Source organism: Euprymna scolopes, chromosome 42, assembly GCF_053919585.1.
Source record: "Euprymna scolopes isolate OS-2025 chromosome 42, ASM5391958v1, whole genome shotgun sequence".
NCBI classification, from domain to species: Eukaryota; Metazoa; Mollusca; class Cephalopoda; order Sepiida; family Sepiolidae; genus Euprymna; species Euprymna scolopes.
The window spans coordinates 28,263,896-28,284,313 of NC_136523.1; positions in this window are offsets into that span (position 1 = coordinate 28,263,896).

Here is a 20,418-nt window from a genome sequence, read left to right on the forward strand (position 1 = left end):
TTAAAATAATGAACCCTTTATAATGTAAATGAAGAAAAATTAGTGTTTGATTACTATTCCTGTTAATTTCAGTGTTATGTGACCAGTAGTTTAAGTGTTTATTGGTTAAATATTCACACACACACACACACTACGTACATCTACTGTTTTATTTATAAGGTCACTTTTATATAAGTGACCTTGTCTATTTGTGCAGAACGGTCTCCACCAAATACTCTGTCAATTTTTGGTCTATAGACTTGAAACTTGATACAGAGGAAATTTGGACCTGTAAAACGAATTCGATTTGGTTTTGCTAACTAGTCAAAATTGAAAAACACTGGAATTTTGCAGGTGTACGTTGAGTAAACGTGTTACTTCTATGCATGCGCAAATATACATTTATACGTTAAAGTTTGGTTAATTTTTAAAGTTTTTTTATTCATCTGTTAGCTTAGATAATAATAAAGCTAGAGTGCTAAATGTTTTGGTTTTGATTCTAGTTGATAACACGCAAGTCGATTTTTTTTTTTTTTTTTTTTTTTAAACTTTAGAAATCACTTCTTTTTATTGGGTACAATATAATAATCAATAGAGAATTGTCTCTGCATAAATTGAAATATATTTAACCTTTTATAACCTGAATTATGATGTAGATGATTAAAAAAAAAATATTTAACTGCTGAGATACAATGCGCAGCTCTTTACAAACATTTTTCTTTCTCCAACTTTTCAACATGGCAAGAAAGAAGAGAAAAAAAAAGAAAGAAAGCAACATACTGAGGATGGAGTTTGGCTCTGAAATGTATTTGTGATAAATTTCAAGCAAATAAAATATTTGTTTTATTTTCCTAATATTACGTGATTTGGCTGTCAAGCACACTTGGTGCGTATTTTATTTTTATTTTTAATTTTAGATAGCGGCATACTGAATGTAAGCAATGGACAATAGCATTATGAACGTATCTGTCATCTATCCAGATACTGAACTAATACGTACAAGGTGTGTTTGAATCAATTCCCACTTTATGCCGTTATATTCATTTATTTACGACTGAACGAATTAGTTCCATCAGGTCATAAAGGGTTAATATGATTTGGGGTATAAATATCATTGTTTTAACGAAGGAAGAAAATGGAGGATATTTATATGAATTGCAGTTTGTCCAGACATTCAACTAGGTTAGCTAGTTTCGCATCCTGCCAGGCCATCAATGTCGTCAGCAAAAATATTTCTGTATGCTTGTATTTTTTGTAATTAAAACCTATCACACTTGAAGAGGTGAGAGACAAACTTTGTCAGAAATTAATGATTCTGCAAATTTTTAATTAGAATAAATTAAAAAAATAAAGAAAAAAGTACAAAAAGAAAACATTTGCGTTTTTTGTTACATTTTTTCTTTAGTTTTTCATATTTATTTTTTATCTTTATTCTTATCTATTTTTTTCTTTTTCTTTTTATCTATTTTCTTTCTTTTTTTTCTTTACTTTTTCTTATTTGAAGAAATAAAATTTTAATCGATTAGGAAATAGCATTTCCAAAAGGTCTCTCATCTTGGGGAAATCATTTGAATTTCGACATGACACGTATGTAATAATGTTTTCACCTGAAATGTGTCGGTTGAAAACAACACTAAGCAAATAACTCCTAAATTAGGATTTTTTTTTTTTTTCTCAATTGGGCGTTTCCGCATTACGATCTTTTTTTTTTTTTTTTTTTTTCTCCAACAAATTTTGCTTTCATTTTTAAGAACTCCAATTCAAGAAGACCCTATCCAAAAATGTCAGTTTCGCATAACTTTAAATAAAAAACAAAACAAATAACACAAAATAAAACATTAATTTGAATATTTATTGAATTAAAGAAAAATTAAAGAAAATTCTGAAATGAATGATATTGAGAAAAAAAAATAATTTCAAACAGTTATTTTCTAGAATGCATGTGATTTTCTTAAAGAAGAGCAATTTTTAAAATTGTTTTATATTCAAAAGCCTCTGTAAGGCCACCATTCGCCCATGTATGGAGTACTGTTGTCACATTTGGGCTGCTCCATCTGCTACTTATCTCTTGCTCCTGGACAGGGTTCAAAAGAGAGTCGCCAACCTGATACGTCCTGAACTGTCATCTAAGCTTCAGCCTCTGTCCCATCAACAAAATGTTGCATCCCTCTGCCTGTTCTACAAGTATTTTAATGGTGAATGCTCTGATGAACTACAAGTACTTGTACCCCTTGACATAAACGCCTCCGACAAACCTGACAAGCAACTAAATCCCACCCCTACACAGAGATCCCTAGGTGTATAAACTCCAATAGTTTCTTCCCCAGAACTGCAAGTCTTTGGAACTCCCTTCCGGGATTCTGCTTCCCCAACTGTACTGATATGCAGAAGTTGAAGTGTAATGTGAACAAACATCTTTCTACTCATCTCCCTTCATAATGCCCCTGCAAATTACGTCCCCCGATAGTAGCCCTCTACTTCAAAGTGGCACTGTGCCTTGTTTAGGGTGAAAATTGAATTTAAAAAAAAAAAAAAGAAAAAAAGCCGGCAATGATCAAGATCTCTCTGATTCTCTCTCGTCTGATTTTGAGCACATGGTGGAATGGTTAATTTTAATGCATCAAAAACCAAGCTTCTCTCCTTTCATCATAATCGCACTCCAACGAAATGAATGGCTCTAGTTTTGGGGAAGCTTTTACAAGATTCTGTGACTGACATTCACTTGTGACCTGAAATCAAACACATACATCAAATCTGTTACCAATATCGCTGGAAAAATGATTGCATCACTCTACTGCTCCAGTAAGTATCTCACTGTCGATGCGATCCTCTGTATAACAGCCAGATACGCCCTACAATGGGCAGGAGCTACTTGGCACATCCTATCCTGCCTTGATAGAGTTCAAAACCAGCTTCGAAACCTCATAGGTGATGCCCTTTTTACTTCCCTGCAACCTCTTTCCCACAAAAGATACGTTGCGAGCCCGTCTCTGCTCTGTGGCTATTTTCATAGTAAGTGCTCATCTGAACTCTAATATATGGTCTCCCCTGGCTAAACTTTCACAAAAACACTCGACTAGCTAAAACCACCATATATGCTTTTCCCATTCTCTATCTGTGCCCAAATGCAAATGCAGATTCCATGAACAAAGTTTTTTTCCCAGAACTGCCTGCCTTTGGAACACTGTTCCTCTGGTATGCTTCCCGGCTACATACAACATTCAAATCTAATGTAAACAAGTTCCTGTTAAGCTGTCCTCATAGATAGTCAAATTCTATCCAATTTGCACCATTATCAATTACTTTACTACCACCCTACATTCATTAACCCTTATCCTCGCATGGCCTTCGGGCCTTGATAAGTGGTGACCCACAAGTAAAAAAAAAACTCAGTTAATAATAATAACTAAACATGCAGAAACTGTTACGGATTTAGAACACAGAGGAACATCACAATGAATCATGAAAATTGAAACGGTATAATTGTAAAGTACTCCTATGCCCTCCTGCCTTCCCCATCTTTTTTTTGTGGGTGTGTATATGTCACCATAAACTGACTCCACACCAAATAAATGAGAAAAGTCAAGGAGGGTGGAAAGACCAAGGAAAGAAAGCACTAGCCAGACCTCAGCTGGATGAATGCAAAGAGGACTGGGACCTTGGGGAGGCTTATTGCCACCCAAATTCCAGTGAAGATCAATGGTTGCTGCCAACGAGAAATCAATGATAAGCGGCTGTTGTGATAACGTAAATTCTTTTGCAAAGGTTATCGAAAGAGGTGGAGAATACTGGAAATCTGGGGAGACTTGTTGTCACTCAGACTCCAGAGAACACCACAAGTTGTTCTCAAAGAGAAATCTGATGATGGCCTGTGTGACTCCTGCTAGTGAGTAAAAAAAAAATAATAACACAGCAGCAGCAGCTGAAGGACTATATATCACTGAGATAAAAAATATGTTCTAGTAGTAAGTTTTATCCTCAAAGAGATATAACGCCTCTTAGCAACATACTAAGAAAATGTCAGGCCGGATACATGTTTACTAATACAGACGAAAAAATGACCTGAAATATTTTTTTACAAAAAGGCAATAAGGAACTAGAAATTCTAATAAACACAACCTGAATCTTCAATCAGGATATCCAAATGGAATTTAGAATAGAAAAGTGCGCACTGCTATCAGGTTGACAAGAAAGATCTTGCAGTTTTTAACTTTTAAATTCAAATGAGCCTATCTCGGCGCAAACAAAAATTTATTGATCAAAATAAGCACCATCGGAATCAACGCACTTTTGCCAACGCAAAACAAGTGTATTTTATGCCAGTAACGTAAACAATCTACATTTCATCCATTCATTGACAGTACTTTTTCGTTGTAATGGTTTCGCCTGCATTCAAAAAACTAACGGATGAGACTGGTCGCAGACCACAAAACAGTCAGCATGACCTTCTTTTGGTGCAACTCCGGCTTCGGGAAGTGTTATGGAGTTTCGTCGGTGTCTAATCACTGATCATTCTTGTTGCGTAAAAAAAAGGAACATGACACTTCATAACGTTGTTTCTTTTGGTTGTTGTGTTACATGATAAGGGCTGTCCCCTTTTCATGTAAGTATAAAAATAGAGAGATTAGTTAAAATGAAAATGAAATAGCATAGACGAAATTCGAACCTCGTAAATTAGGTTTAGAAATAGATTACAAGAGAGAATTAGAAAATGGAATGTAAAACAAACCATTGTTTAGCTTAGAGATAAAATAGTTTCAAGAAAAGAATGTGAGTTGACAATTCTGTTATGAAAATTCAATTGAGGAATGCAACTATAGGATAATTTAATAAACATGTTTTTAACATATTGGAAATATAGGTTACTGGGAATATAGGTTAACATTCCTTTTGTAAACAAAGGAAAAAGTTTTGGACACGCATTTCCAGAACACGTGAAAGAAGACATGTTTTAACATGTGTATGACGTCATGGAAAACGGGAAGTTCTCGATATAGTTAGAAACTTTAGAGTTAAGCAGGGAGAAACTGAGGGAGAGTCAGAGGGAGTTTGAGGACGACAGACAATAGTCTGCAGTTGGGATTCGAACGTCTAGAAGCGAGACGGTCACTTTTGAAACTTAGAATGTGAAGCTTTGAATTCTTGACTCAGAAAACCACAACCGGTCGGGAGAAGAAATAAACCCATCATGTGTTTTTATAAACGTCATCTTTGTGTTGTAATTCTACCAAAAGGTAAAGTGAAAATTGTTATATATGTCTTCTATATCATGTGGTTTAAAATGTTTTTACATACACATCTCATATCTACAATGTGAACACTAAGACTGTCTGAACAGTGAACACTGTTTTAACACTCAAAGAGCTTCTATTACACTTCTAAGTATAAACATTTAATATATATGAATCACATCATAACACGAACAATCTCTCTTACAACATCTCTCTATCTCTAAGATACAACATCTCTCTCTAAGACTGCACTTTAATAAGACTCACTTTTAACAAAGAACAATAACAACAACAATAACAATACTAATAATGAACTATATAACAGTTGTTCAATTCGTGAGGCACCCATTTAGCAAGTATTTTTGCCTTTGCAATTTTTCTCAAGTTGCTGGAAATCGTTGTACATGTTATGTTTAATTCAGAAGCAAGTTCTCAAACAGTTGTGCAGGGATTGGCTTCGACTAAAGTTCTTAATTGATCGTTGTCAACATTTGATGGTCAACCACTACACTCATTACCTTCAAGACTCTCGTTGACGCCACAAAATTTTTTAAACCACCATTGTGATGTGCATTGAGTAGTGGTTTCTGAGTCAAACGCTTCATTGATATCATGAGCTGTTTCAGCAGCTTTTCGGCCTAGCTTGAATTGAAATAAAAAAATTGTGAAAATTTTCTTTTTTTTTATCTTGTATTCAAGGTTGTAAAAAGGAGACATAATTGTTTTAAAACGATTGTAATTTAAACGATTCGATAGAACGAAAAACACTCTTTTAAATGATATATAAAGGTATTATAATGGAAAATTTGAAAATACATCATTTGAAATCAAAATTAAAAATTCAACAAGAATTTTCTTGTCAACCTAATAGTTATAAGAAATGGAAAAATTGGAGGTAAAAGAGATGAGGATACCAAGTAAACATGACAACTGCAAACATCTGGAAACGGACACCATAAACTCAACAAAAATGAAATATGGAAACGAATACCTAAGAATAACAAGAAAACTCTTAGAAACTAAATTATATACTAGGAAACTTATGATTATACATACTGCATTACACCAAAAGGATGATGCTGACCAACTCCACATGAAAAGGAAAGATAGAGGAAGAGTACTGTTTTGTATGAATGACACAAAAAAGAATTAGAAGAATACATGATGCATAAAAAGGATAATTACCACAGAAAGAGATAAATGTAAAAATGAATAAGACAGAGAGAGAGAAGCAAGGAATAAAACAAGAAAAGAAAAATGGGAAGAAAAACAACTACACGGACGATTCATAAGGACGATAAAAGATAAAACATCTGGACATGGTTACAAAAAGGACACCTAAACAGAGAAACTGAATCCCTACTAACAGTTGCACAAAATAACATGATTAGAACTAACTACATCAAAGTAGTAAAGATCGACAAGACAAGAAAACAGAAAATGCGGATTCTATGGATAAAGAGACGAAACAATAAACCACTTAATAAGCAAATGCAGTAAACTAGCACGACCAGGTGGGAAAAGTAATACATTGAGAACTATGCTTAATTTTAATGCTCTCGACTTCCGCTTTCACTATGGACGCATCGGCTAAGACATTACGTTTTTTTTTTTTTACCTACTTCGCATTACAGATTCGAGCTTGCCTACCTACGATGCCTACTACCACTTTTTTTAAGCACCTCTCTCCACCCAAACTGTCTACTGTTGTTTTGATTTCCCTCCCACCGCTACTACCACGTTTTTCATTCCCCCGCCCCTGTGGTTCCTTACTACACCACCTACACACACCCGGGCAATGTTGGATATCCCCACTTTTTTTTAACACCCCCCCCTCCAGGGTTCCTTAGTACACCACCTACACATACCCAGCCAACGCCGGGTATCCCCACTAGTAATGCATAAAAAGGATAATTACCACAGCAAGAGACAAATGTAAAAATGAATAAGGCAAAGAGAAGCAAGGAATAAAACAAGAAAAGAAAAATGGGAAGAAAAACAACTACACGGACAATTCATAAGGACGATAAAAGATAAAACACCTGGACATGGTTACAAAAAGGACACCTAAACAGAGAAACTGAAACCCTACTAAAAGTTGCCCAAGATAACGTGATTAGAACCAACTACATCAAAATTAAGATTGACAAGACAAGAAACAGAAAATTCGGATTCTGTGGATAAAGAGATGACACGGTAGACCACTTAATAAGCGAATGCAGCAAACTAGCACAAAAAGAATATAAGAACAGAAACGACCAGGAGGGAAAAGCAATACATTGGGAACTGTGCAAACAACTGCATTTTGAACACTCAGACAAATGGTACAGGCACAAACTGGTAGCAATACTTGAAAACGGAAATCATAAAATCCTATAGAATATAGGGGTACAAATGGATAAAGTCATCTAACTAAGCAGATTATGTGTCATGATAATTAACAAGAAGGGAAAATCCTGCCAGATCATAGATTTTTCTGTCCCAGCAGACCATAGAGTGAACATAAGAAGATGGAGAAGCAAAAAAAAATGCATGGAACTATCCAGCGAGCTGAAAGGAATATTGAAAGATGGAGAAAGTCAAAATAACACCAATAATTGTAGGAGCACTAGGAACAATCCCAGAAACGTTCCAAAAAAGAATGAGAGAAATTGGAATCAGGGGGAAGGCATAGAGATACAATGGATAGTAATAATGAAAACGGCTGAAATTTTAAAGAAAACCCTCAAATGTGAAGACTTATACACATGAACTACAAACATTAACCGTCCATATAGAAATTACACTAGAAATAAAACAAAAAGATCGAGAAACACCACATAGAATTAAGAAAACTGAAAAATTCTAATTAACTACCCCTTCTAAAAAAAAGAAGAAAAGAATTTATAGTGTTGGCAGCGACTGGTACCACATCAAATAGTCGAGGAGGATGGAAACACCAAGAAGAGAACCACACTTGCACTGGGTGAGTGTGAAGAGACCTTCTTTTTTTTTTTTTTTTACACAGTGATCACCACTTATCAAGGCTCGGAAGCCACTCAGGGATAAGGGTTATTGCAAGTACATTACGTTAGTGTGGAGATTTGATGAAGTGTTTACTTAAGGGGGCGGTTCATTAGGAATTTGTTAACATTGGACTTGAAGACCTCCAAGTTGTAGTCCGGTGGGAAGCAGGCAGACAGAATAGAGTTCCACAGGCGTGCAGTTCTAAGAAAGAAGCTTTGTTCATGGAATCCGCGTTTTGATTTAGGCACAGATATAGAGTGGGGGAACCTGGACAAACTCAACCTCTGGCCTTCTTCAGGTGATTAACTGCAATGCGACTCATGGCTCAGTGGATATAGGCATCGAGTCTTTATTGTTCCAGGTGAGCATTGTCTGAAGATAGTGGTTTTAGTTCTATTCAAACACGCCAGAGGATTAGTAAGCCAAAGCGTAGTGAGACGACCACTATGGAAGGCAGTAATTACTGGGGATAAGTTACAAAACTCAGCATTTCTCTCCCGTCGCGGTTAATCACCTGAAGAAAACCAGAATATGAGTGAACTGAAATGTGGTGAAGCAACAATTATGAATTGAGATTGTCGGACTTCCTCATCTTGGTTGTTATAGTCACAACGTTTTGTTTTGCCCTCTGGCCTTCATCAGGTGTTTTGTATCGAACTGGGGAACCGTTTGTTAGGAGTCTCGAACCCAACCCTTTATTATTATTATGGGGGTACCGTGTTCGGACTCCAGCTAGGGTCTGGGACATAGTTGCTGATTCTCTGTTTTCAAATCAAAGCTTACAGTTACCCAAAGGTGCTGAGTTCAATCCTGAACGAAGGCAGTGAAAAGTAACATTCAAAACAGAGAATCAGCTACTATGTCCCAGAGCCTAGCTGGAGTCCGAACACGGTATGCCCGTAATAATAATAAAGGGTTGGGTTCGAGACTCCTAACAAACGGTTCCCCAGTTTGACACAACACCTGATGAAGGCCGGAGGGCAAAACGGACGAAACATTGTGACTATGACAACCAAGATGAGGAAGTCAGTCCGAAAATCTCAATAAATGAAAACACCTCATCTCAAAAACACAATTACCAACAATTATGAATAATAGTGTGTCCTGACCGACCCAAGGGGCGGTTGAGCTTCCCAAAAGAGGAAGCGAAAACTTAAAATTCACTATAGGAAACAGGCAAACGTGACTACTTATTAAATATGGTGTGCCCGTGCGACAGCAAAAATCCCTGCTGAGAGAAACTAATAAAACAAAAAATGACTTTGTTTTATCCATTAACAACAATGTCATTTTAAAGGTTGAGTGAAAACATATTCAGTGAACCGGTGCAATAATGAGAATTCCTATTTTGAAGAGTGACAGCTCATCCGACCTGGGATAACGAGAGTGACCCCAAAGGCCTGATAATTCGCTCGCAACCTTGAAGGTGTGATTCGTGTGAGAATTCTAAGAGGACCAATTGAAACATGGCAGAAGTTGTTACTGCCGTGGTTGATTGGTTGGAGGGACTACACAACTTTATTCCGGTCTGAGCTTTATAATCAGGTGCAGAGCCAAGAATCGGCAGTTGAAGTTGGAAATTGAAATTTTGGAGTTTAGAATTATATCGAGCTTGAGAGCCGCGCTTTCCTCCTCTTCACGACACCCTGTATAACTAACATCACACTACTAAAAAAGAAAGGGAAGAGAGAAAGTATACAGATTAATTGTCGACTTATACAGGACTCATTACTTGTGAACTGTAAACGAACGATTGTACATATATATATATATATATATATATATATATATATATATATATATATATATATATAAAATAAAATAACTTTCTTGGATTTATATTTTTGGATTTTACTGTCATTGGATTATTTACCTTTCACCAGATTAGCCATTCACGTGTAATCACCTTTTTCTTCACCATATTCCCTCTGCTTCACTTTTTGTTATCAAGTAAGATCTTTGACTTACTTGCAGTTTCATCAAATACTTTTGTATGCAAAATCCGATCCCATATTTTGCTAATTCCTACCCTCTGATGAGAAGGAAAGTATTTCTTCGAAACTCAGCGGATTAAGGACTATCCACTTATCAAGTGGTTCCTTTTCAGATTAAATATATTTTTAACTCTTTTTCAAAGTGTTTTTAATATGCCTTATTAACTGTTTGCTCTTATATATATATATAGCTTTTTTTTTCTAGTCTACTGATTAATTTAAAAAAAAAAGATGAGTTTGTTTTTTTTTTCCTGTGGATTGAGTTACCTTCCTGCCAGAAGGCGAATTGTAAATTACTGTTTCTTTTTCCGTAGTGTGCGACCGACCAGCAAGGCGATGACATATCAACCCTGACGTAAGAGTAACTGACGAGCACCAGCCATAAATTAAAGTCTGACCAGCGCAACCAACGTGTCCCACTGCACTAAAAAGGTCACCTCCGGTCATTGTCGATCAGAATAGTGACTCAAATGAGATCAGAAGAGTGACTCAAATGAGATCAGAAGAGGGAATGAAAACTTAAAATTCATTATAGGGAACGGGCAAACATGATTCTTTATTAAATATGGTGTGCCCGGGCAACAGCAAAAAAATTCCTGCTGAGAGAAAATAATAAAATAATAAATGACTTTGTTAATCACCTCAAGAAGGCCAGAGTATGAGTTGAAATGTGGTGAAACAAAAAAAAACCCATAAAGATGAGGATAAAAGTCTGTAAAAAGACTGAATGCACAAATTCATCTTGAAAGCATTCCAAAAAAGAAAACTTATTTTTTGTAAAAATAATGACCAAGATGAGAATAGTAGTCCAAATAACAAAAATAATATTATCAATCCTCATCTCAAAATTTCTGAAACACCAATTTTATTTCTGCTTTGAGTTCAGGTTCAAAGCACATCAACAAAGAATGATGGACCAAATTTTTTTATGAGATTGCCCTTATGTTGCTTTGGATCAATAAATGGTCAGTAATTCTGGTAGCAGCTTTGTAAGCAAACGCAAAGAAATAATCGATATACCAATACGCATAAACAATGCCCTGACCGTTTACAGCTCAAAACTCATAGGAAGGAAACTGTCCATTAACCCTGCAGCAGCTTCAGTGGATGTGATAGACAGGTATAATTTTCTTCTCTCTTTGCATATTTATCTTTCTGCAGACCAATCAGGTGCCTGATGAATTCCTTTCAGAATTAAACAGAAACATTTCTGTGTAGATCATTTTCAAGATTTGTTTAATAAAAAAATAATAATTAATCTCCGAGGTTTTAACAGTTTGCAAGAGATTAATTTGAGATTGTGATTTAGATAATGGCGAGTTCTCACCCTTTAAAAGATTCAAATACTGTCTGTTCCTTATTATTTTATTTTTTTAATGGAAATCATGCCAAACGATATGTGGTTAAATTCAACTGCTCCAAATAAATTCAACTGCTGTCAAATAATTGTTACTTTAATGTCAAATGTCCAAATCCAATATTTCCAACTCCAAATAACAACATCCAAATTCAATACTTGATACTCCAAAGTCCAACATCTAAATCTAATACTTGCTACTTCAGTGTCCAATTTGAAATCCAATACGTCCAACGTTAAAATGTAATGCGTGTTACTCCAAAGTCCAACATCTAAATCCAATACTTGCTACTCCCAAGTCCAACGTCTAAATCTGGTAGCTGGACATCAGTGGGCATTCGAGAGGGTAGCCGAATATCAGCTGGCACTGAAACGGGTAGTTGGACATCAGTGAACACTGGAGCGGGTAGTTGAACGTCAGTAGATATTGGTACAAGTAGCGGGATGTCAGTGAGTACTGATATGGGTAGCTGGACGTCAGTGGCCACTGGAACAGATAGATGTTGTTAGAGCTGGGGAGTTGCTGGAGAGCTGGGGGTGATACATGAGCTGAAGTCGCTGAAATGTGCTGCAGGAGTAAGCTGGAAGCGTTAGAGGTTGTAGAAGTAAGCTGGAGTCACTGGAAGCTGCAAGAACTGGAGTGACAGGCTGTGAGGGGGAGGCCCAAGAGACAGACATCAGTAGAGAGTGGAGTATGTGCAGCTGGCATTTGTCAAAGGCAGCATGCGTTCCGCAGATTCAACTGACATAAGTCCAGCTCAAATAAACAGAAGTTTATAGAAGCTAGAAATAATTGTAAAAGAGTGATAGAGACAGCTAAGACAGATTACTCTGAAACCACCAGAAAACGCATCGAAGCACAGAAATTAGGAACCCGGGATTTTTGGAAAATCTACAACAGCGTAGTAAATAATGGACAGTCAACTATTCCTCCACTATCAAACAATCATGAGGTTGCTTGCGCGGCAACTGACAAGGCTAATCCACTTGCCAGTCGGTTTGCTTCAAACTCTACATGGAACTGGGTACACCACTCACTCCCTGATTTTCCTCAGCGAACAGACGTCACACTAGACAATTTGAAAATCACCCCTTCTCAGGTACATGCTATTATAAAAAACCTAGACACCTCAAAAGCATGTGGACCAGATCTCATCCCGGCTGTGCTATTAAAAAAATGCTCTGCTGAGGTTGCTCCAGTTCTGTCCAAACTTTACAATAAATGCCTTAACGAATCTTGTTTTCCCGACTGCTGGAAAACCGCCTCTGTGGTACCAGTCTTCAAGAATTCTGGTGAAAGAACTGACCCACTAAATTATCGCCCCATTAGCTTCCTCCCGCTTTTCGCCAAAATATTTGAGTCCTTAGTTAATCAAGCCATAGTCCAGCACCTAACAGCTGCTAAACTCCTGACTGACAAACAATATGGATTCAGGCAAGCCCGTTCAACAGCAGATATCTTAACTGTAGTTTCTGAACGTATATACCGTTCATTGGATAAAACAGGGGAGGGTAGAGCGGTGGCCCTTGATATATCTAAGGCTTTTGACAGGGTATGGCAAGATGGTCTTCTAAGGAAAATTAGATCATATGGAATCACTGGAAGAATTCATAATGTAATTAAATCCTTCTTAAGTAATAGAAAAATCAAAGTTGTCCTCGACGGTCGTACATCCAAACAATATGACATAAATGCGGGAGTACCTCAGAGGTCTATCCTTGGACCTCTATTATTCCTGATATTCATAAATGACCTCCCTGATAAAATTGTTTCGGAGATGGGTATATTTGCCAATGACACCACTCTCTATAACAGATATGAGGGGAAAACAAATGAACACATATCCAAGGAAATGTCAGAAACACTAGAGGATGACCTCCAATCCGTAGTGGAATGGGGCAAAAATGGTTGGTCACATTCAATGCTGCTAAGACTAAGCTTGTTTCCTTCAATAACTACAAGAAACCTTCTCTACCACCAATAGCAATGGCCAAGAACACATTGCCTGAAAGTACTTCTATTAAACTCCTCGGCCTAACGTTTACAGGGAATATGAACTGGAATAGATACATTGAGAGCATTGCCAAGGCTGCTGCAAGGAAGGTTGGCTCCCTCTACCGTGCTAGAAAACTACTCACGCCTGACAGTATCCTATACCTCTATAAGGCAACCATTCGCCCATGTATGGAGTACTGTTGTCACATCTGGGCTGGTGCATCTGCTGCTTGTCTCTCGCTCCTGGACAGGGTTCAAAAGAGTCGCCAACCTGATAGGTCCTGAACTGTCATCTAGGCTTCAGCCTCTGTCCCATCGACGAGATGTTGCATCCCTCTGCCTGTTCTACAAATACTTTAATGGTGAATGCTCTGACGAACTGCAAACACTTGTACCTCCCTGACGTAACTACCCCCGTCAAACCCGACAAGCTACTAAGTCTCATCCCTTTACAGTAGAGATCCCTAGGTGCAAGAAAGCCTTTTACTCCAATAGTTTCTTCAGAACTGCGGGTCTTTGGAACTCCCTTCCGGGATTCTGCTTTCCCAACTGCAATGATATGCAGAAGTTCAAGTGTAATGTTAACAAACATATTTCTACTCATCTCCCTTCATAATGACCCCGCTAATTAAGTCCCTAATAGTAGCCCCCTGCTTCAAAGTGGCACTGTGCCTTGTTTTGGGTGAAAATTGAATTAAAAAAAAAAAAAAAGTATGTATTGCATTCTGGTAGATTGTGTATCGCATAATTAGTTTGCTGAGTTGGCCTGAAAAGGGCTGTTTGGGTACTACTGTTGCTGTCCCTGGGAAGTACTGACAAGATGTTTGAAGGCTTTGAGGCAGATGAGGTTCATGACTCTGAGACAGGAGTGCCAGTAGAAAAAGCAAATGTATGAAGAAGTGGTGATGAAGGAGATGAAGTTCGAGCTTTAATTTTGGTTGAGAAAGAAAGACTTCAGTTGTGAAATCATAGATATTCCGTATATGAAGAGTATTGATAGGCAGTAGATGAAAGGTGAGGAAAAAGTAGGACAAGACGTAATTCACAACATCGTGAGAGAAAACATATCTATTATGGAACTTAACAGGCTTCTGTTTTGGAAAGACATTGGCAGAATTGAAGAGATAAAAAAAGGGAGTTAAGCTAGGATGGAAAGCCCGGGGTGAGTTTGAAATGGGGATGTCGCGGTTTCCACCAAAAGAAACTGCTCACCAAAAAAAGGATCCCAATTCAAAACTTAATAACCACATCCAATGACCCTTCGAAAAGTACTTCGATGTGAATAATTATCCCATGGAAACCTGAATAGCACAATTCCTGCTAGAATAATATTCACAACTTTCCCAGCTTCAATTTGATATGACACATGAATATAAACCTCAAACAGATGACTTCCTACAGCACTTTAAAGACGCTAAAACAAACACAAATCAAGAATGAAAAAAACGATGACTAGCATTGCAAAAGCCTCAATGTCGTCAACTATTTCTACCAGATGAGTATAAATACAGTGATTTTTTTTCAACAAGCAGTCAGTCGCGGCTAGATCGCCACAGTATCAGCAATCATGCTCATACAGAATGGTTTAGACTACTTCCATGACAACAGCCGAACCCAGTATCAGCAGCAACGACCACTCGCCGTCAATGCGCTCGATTCCTAGCAGGCCAGCTTCTCAATCCGGCATGCGTTTCCCATAGCCACTAGCAACGACTTCAAAACCTGCCAGTTCAAACACCAGCTGGATTCCAACCCTCGGCCTGAGACCTCCTACCACCATTTAGTTTCTTTATGAAAAATAAACCTGAACGGATTTATATTCGTTCACGACAGTACCCATTGCATTTGTCATCTCTTCTTTGTAGTACTTACCACGTGTTTGTGCCTTGTGTAGGCATGCGCGACAACAAAACTTGGGTTTTTATAAGCGGAAGTCTCAAGGTTGTCAGGAATCTCCGGGCGCATGCGCAAGAGGAGGGATTGAGAGAGTGGTATAAAAGGCAGGTCGAGTGAGAAGGTTGTTGTTGTTGTCATTGGACGTTACAGTGACGCGTGCGTTAGCAGTTGATTAAGAAGTTGTTTTTTTTTTTGTGTCAAGTCGTGCACCTCGGTGAAGGTGAAGGTCATAAGCTATTTCGGCGATTTCATTTTGTCTCTTTTCCTGGACAACTATGGCTGGGGCAAAGTTTGATTTAAAACTGATACCCGAATTCGACAGATCCACTTCTGTTGTCGACTGGGTCGAAAGGGTTGAGCTGACCTGCAACCTCTATAAAGTAAAGGGGGTGGAATGGCGTGTCAGAGCAGACACTGGCGTATGCGTTTGTGGCTGGCCTTCCCACCCATGTTAAACAACTGTTGAGGGCTTCCACCAGCGTATCTGTAACGCCCATGGAACATTTGTTGGAATGCGCTCAAGCCATTATCAGATATGAGGAGGACCTGAGGGAACCGGTTGTAATGATGGCACAGGAAGCCAAGACTAATGCTGAAAAGAGTCCCAGTTTGAGACCCACGACCAATGGGAGATGTTTCTGTTGCGGCCAGCGAGGTCATTTCGCAAGAAGTTGTACTATCAAGGGGCAGGGGCGCCCGCGCTGTTTCCAATGTGGTAGTTATGGACGTTTATCCCAAAATTGTGTGGGAAATGCATCAGGGGGCAGGACGTCAGCGCCACCCTGTTCCCCGGACAAGATTTAATTGAGGTGCAACCGTCAATAAATGTGTACGTGGACCAAGTGCCTTGTTCAGATCTTCTCGACTCCGGGTGCTCACACACCATCATGAGTTCCAAGTTGTGTCGAAACTGGACAAAGCAGAACATCAAAGTAACCACAATAGGTGGCAATATGCAAGCTTGCTGTGGAGCCGGAACTGTCAAAGTCCACACAGACTCTGGTGTGGCCGCAGACATTAATGTGCTGGTGATGCGAGGGGATTTGCTGAGATTCGATGTACTGTTGGGATATGATGCTATTAAGGCACTGGGGGGAGTTGTTATTGGAAGAGATGGGACTGTGCGGTTTTTGGAAACCCCAGTGTGTGCTGCAGTTCACATTGATTGGCCTGATTTTAAGGTGGACTACGACCATCACTAAAAAGCATGGACTGCATCGTGGAAGTGGACAGAAGGAAGGGCGTCAACCGAACTCAAGAATAGCATTGCAGAGTACTCGATACCCGACAAGGCCCATAATGAATACGAGAGGCATGGATCCAGGATGGATGGCTGATTCCCTACCCCAACAAGCTGGGACCACCCAAGGGTCTGATTCCCTTAATGGCGGTAGTCCAGCATAACAAATCAAAAGTTCGTCTGGTGCTGGACTATTGTGAACTCAATAGATACATTGAGACGTACACTGCCGATGCTGACGTGTGCACCAGCAAGCTGAGAGAATGGCGCCAGAAGGGCTCCAATGTGTCTATAGTAGACTTGCGGAAGGCTTATTTGCAGGTGCGAGTGGATGAGACATTGTGGCCGTTCCAGACAGTGTGGTTCCGGGGTCAGAGATACTGCCTTACTCGACTTAGCTTTGGGCTGAATGTGGCACCGCAAATCATGAAGACCATTGTAAATGCAGTGTTGTCCCAGGAAAAGAAACTGAGGACGCAACATCGGCCTATATTGACAATGTGTACGTCAATGAAGATATACAATCTGCGTCGCACGTCAGAGAAAAGTTAACTCAATTCGGGTTGGAGTGCAAGGATCCCGAACATCTGAGGGATGGAGCATGGGTATTAGGATTGGACGTCTGTGGGAAAGACGGTACCTTATGATGGAGGCGTGGCAGTGAGATTCCAAACATCCCTGATGTTATTACGTAGCGGACTATTTTTTCCTCGTGTGGGAAATTTATTGGTCTCTTACCAGCGTGTGGCTGGCTCCGAGCAGCTGTGGGCGTCATCAAACGCAGGGCAAGTTTAGTAACTACAGGTTGGGATGATGTATCTGATGATGCTCTTCTAACTCTGATGACGACGAAAACCCTAGAGAGAGTTGACAAGGAGGACCCTGCCCATGGAGAATGGTGTGTCAATGGGGACACTGTGAATGTGTGGGTTGACGCTAGTTCTTTGGCATTGGGAGTGTTATTGGAGCAACGTGGAAACGTAATTGAAGACGAGTGCTGGCTGCGACCCGTGAATGATGCTCAACACATCAACCTGGTGGAACTGGATGCTGTTGTGAAGGGTTTAAATCTGGCACTACAATGGCAGTCAAAGAAGTTGCACTTGCACACGGATTCTCTCTGCGTCTACCACTGCGTGTCCGACACTCTTTCAGGACAAACGAGAGTCCGCACTAAGGCAGCCAGTGAGATGTTAATCCGGTGGAGGCTAAACACCCTGAAGAGTCTGGTATCGGAGTATGACCTGTCAGTAAGTGTAACGCTCGTGGCATCACACTGTAATCGTGCAGATCAACTAACCCGTGTGCCTCACAAATGGTATGAAGCTGTGAAGACAGGCATGGAGTTCGCTGCTCGATCTTGCGCAGTTGGCGCGATTAGCTCATGCCAAATACAAAGAATTCATGTGTAGAGTGGACATCCAGGTATCAAAAGAACTCTGCATTTTGCGAGGCGTTTGGACCTGACAGTGACAAGGGCGGATGTCAGGCAGATCATCAAGCACTGTGAGGCATGCCAGTCTATCGATCCTGCACCTGAGCAATGGCAGAAGGGGCGATTGGAGGTTGAGCATGTATGGCAATGAGTAGCGATGGATATTACCCATTACAGTGGTAAGCCCTTTCTAACCCTTATCGACTGTGGACCCACTCGTTTTGCGGTGTGGTGGCAAATGACCAGGCAGGACTCAGCAAATGTTGTCCACCAACTGTCATCTATCTTTTCTGAGCGAGGCGCGCCGGAAGAGATATTGATGGACAACGATGCTGCTTTTTGTAGCCACCAAGTTCGGCAGTTGTTGAATGAGTGGGGTTTCCGACTACGACTGCGATGTGCTCATGTGCCATCAGGGAATGGCATTGCTGAGAGGAGCCATCGCAGCATCAAGAGAATTGCTGCCAGAAAGCAATGCACCATTACGGAGGTCACGTATTAGTATAACATCACACCAAAGGATGGGAAGACACTAACAATGGCACCGGCCAATGCCATACACACATACCGTGTTAGGATAAAGGGCATTGACACTGTCCAGCCAATCGACGAGGAGAGTCATGACAAATACAAGGTAGGGGATCCAGTTTGGATAAGACCCCCTGGAAACCGGTGCACCACCAAGTTCAAGCGAGGGCGAATATCTGGAGTGGTCAGCCAGCAGTCGGTCCTTGTTGATTGAACCCCACGCCATGTGCGTGATCTTCGCCCAGCTAGTGAAGTACATCCCACAACTACAGAGAGCGATGAATCCTCAGATGATGAGCTGCTGATAAGTGAGGTCACCGAGCAAGAGAGTGGTAGTTGTAGTTCATCTGATCAGGCAGGATCAGAACCAGAACCAGAACCACACCCAGAACCAGAACCAGAACCTGAATCCGAGATTGTAAATAGCACCCTTCGCAGAAACCAGCAAACTAAGAGGCCACCCCCGGAGTGCACTCTATGTGATCATCAGATCAGGGGGGAGTGTAGTACTTACCAACAAAACAAACGCCCATGTGTTTGTGCCTTGTGTAGGCATGCACGACAACAAAACTTGGGTTTTTATATGCGCAAGTCTCGAGGTTGTCAGGAATCTCCGGGTGCATGCGCAAGAGGAGGGATTGAGAGAGTGGTATGAAAGGCAGGTCGAGTGAGAAGGTTGTTGTTGTTGTCATTGGACGTTACAGTGATGCGTGCGTTAGCAGTTGATTAAGAAGTTGTTTTTTTTTGTGTCAAGTCATGCACCTCGGTGAAGGTGAAGGTCATATAAGTCGTGCACCTCGGTGAAGGTGAAGGTCATATTCTTTGCCATTGTTGTTTTTCATCCTCCTCTTGCCTATGTCGTCTTTTAGTTGTAGGGTTGATTGCCACCGACATTCAGCCCCGCAACAGGGGTATGGTTTAACAGAAAGAGGGGCGATGGCTGTTTTATCAATGTTGAAGGAGAGTGTAGTGCCAGTAGAAAGAGCAGATGTATGGAGAAATGGTGAAGAAGTCCGAGCTTTGACTTTGAGAAAAAATACTTCAGAAGTTATGAAGGTTATTTTCACTGAAAATGGTAAAACGTTTAAACCGGATACGATTCCCCGAAATGAACAAAACAAAGAAAAATTTTTTCTTTCACATAAAAAAATAAAACACCAGCTTAAAAAAAGAGTAAACACTTTCTTTGTGTATGAAAACACTCTAATACATGACCTGGACTTTCGCTGTTTTCATGCTGTTCTTTGTTTCTTTTTTTTCTTTTTTTGTTCTTTTTTTATGCTGTTCTTTTTTTCTCTTACCATCTCCCTGCATTAAATGGTCACCTTGGATTTCTAAACAACAACAAAAACATGGGTCAACTCGATGCCATTGACGCACGTGGAGCTAATATTCTCTGCCACAAGAAACATTCCTCTCGCAAATTTATCTTGCACACACACACACACACACACACACACACACACACACACACACACACACACACACACACACATTCTTCTCACTGAAAAGCAACTATTTTTTCCACAGCAAAAAATAAATAACTGTTCACCGAACATTTGAGTCAAAAGACAAACACATTACTGGCAACGAGCCATTCAAAATGCCCTTCACTGAAGGACAACTCGAAACATTTATTTTTTCACAACCTCTATCATATGTTACATGAATGACCCAGTCTAAGCCGGGTTGACATGCTAGTATATATATGTGTATAGGTGTATATACATATATGTATGTTCATGAATTAAAATGT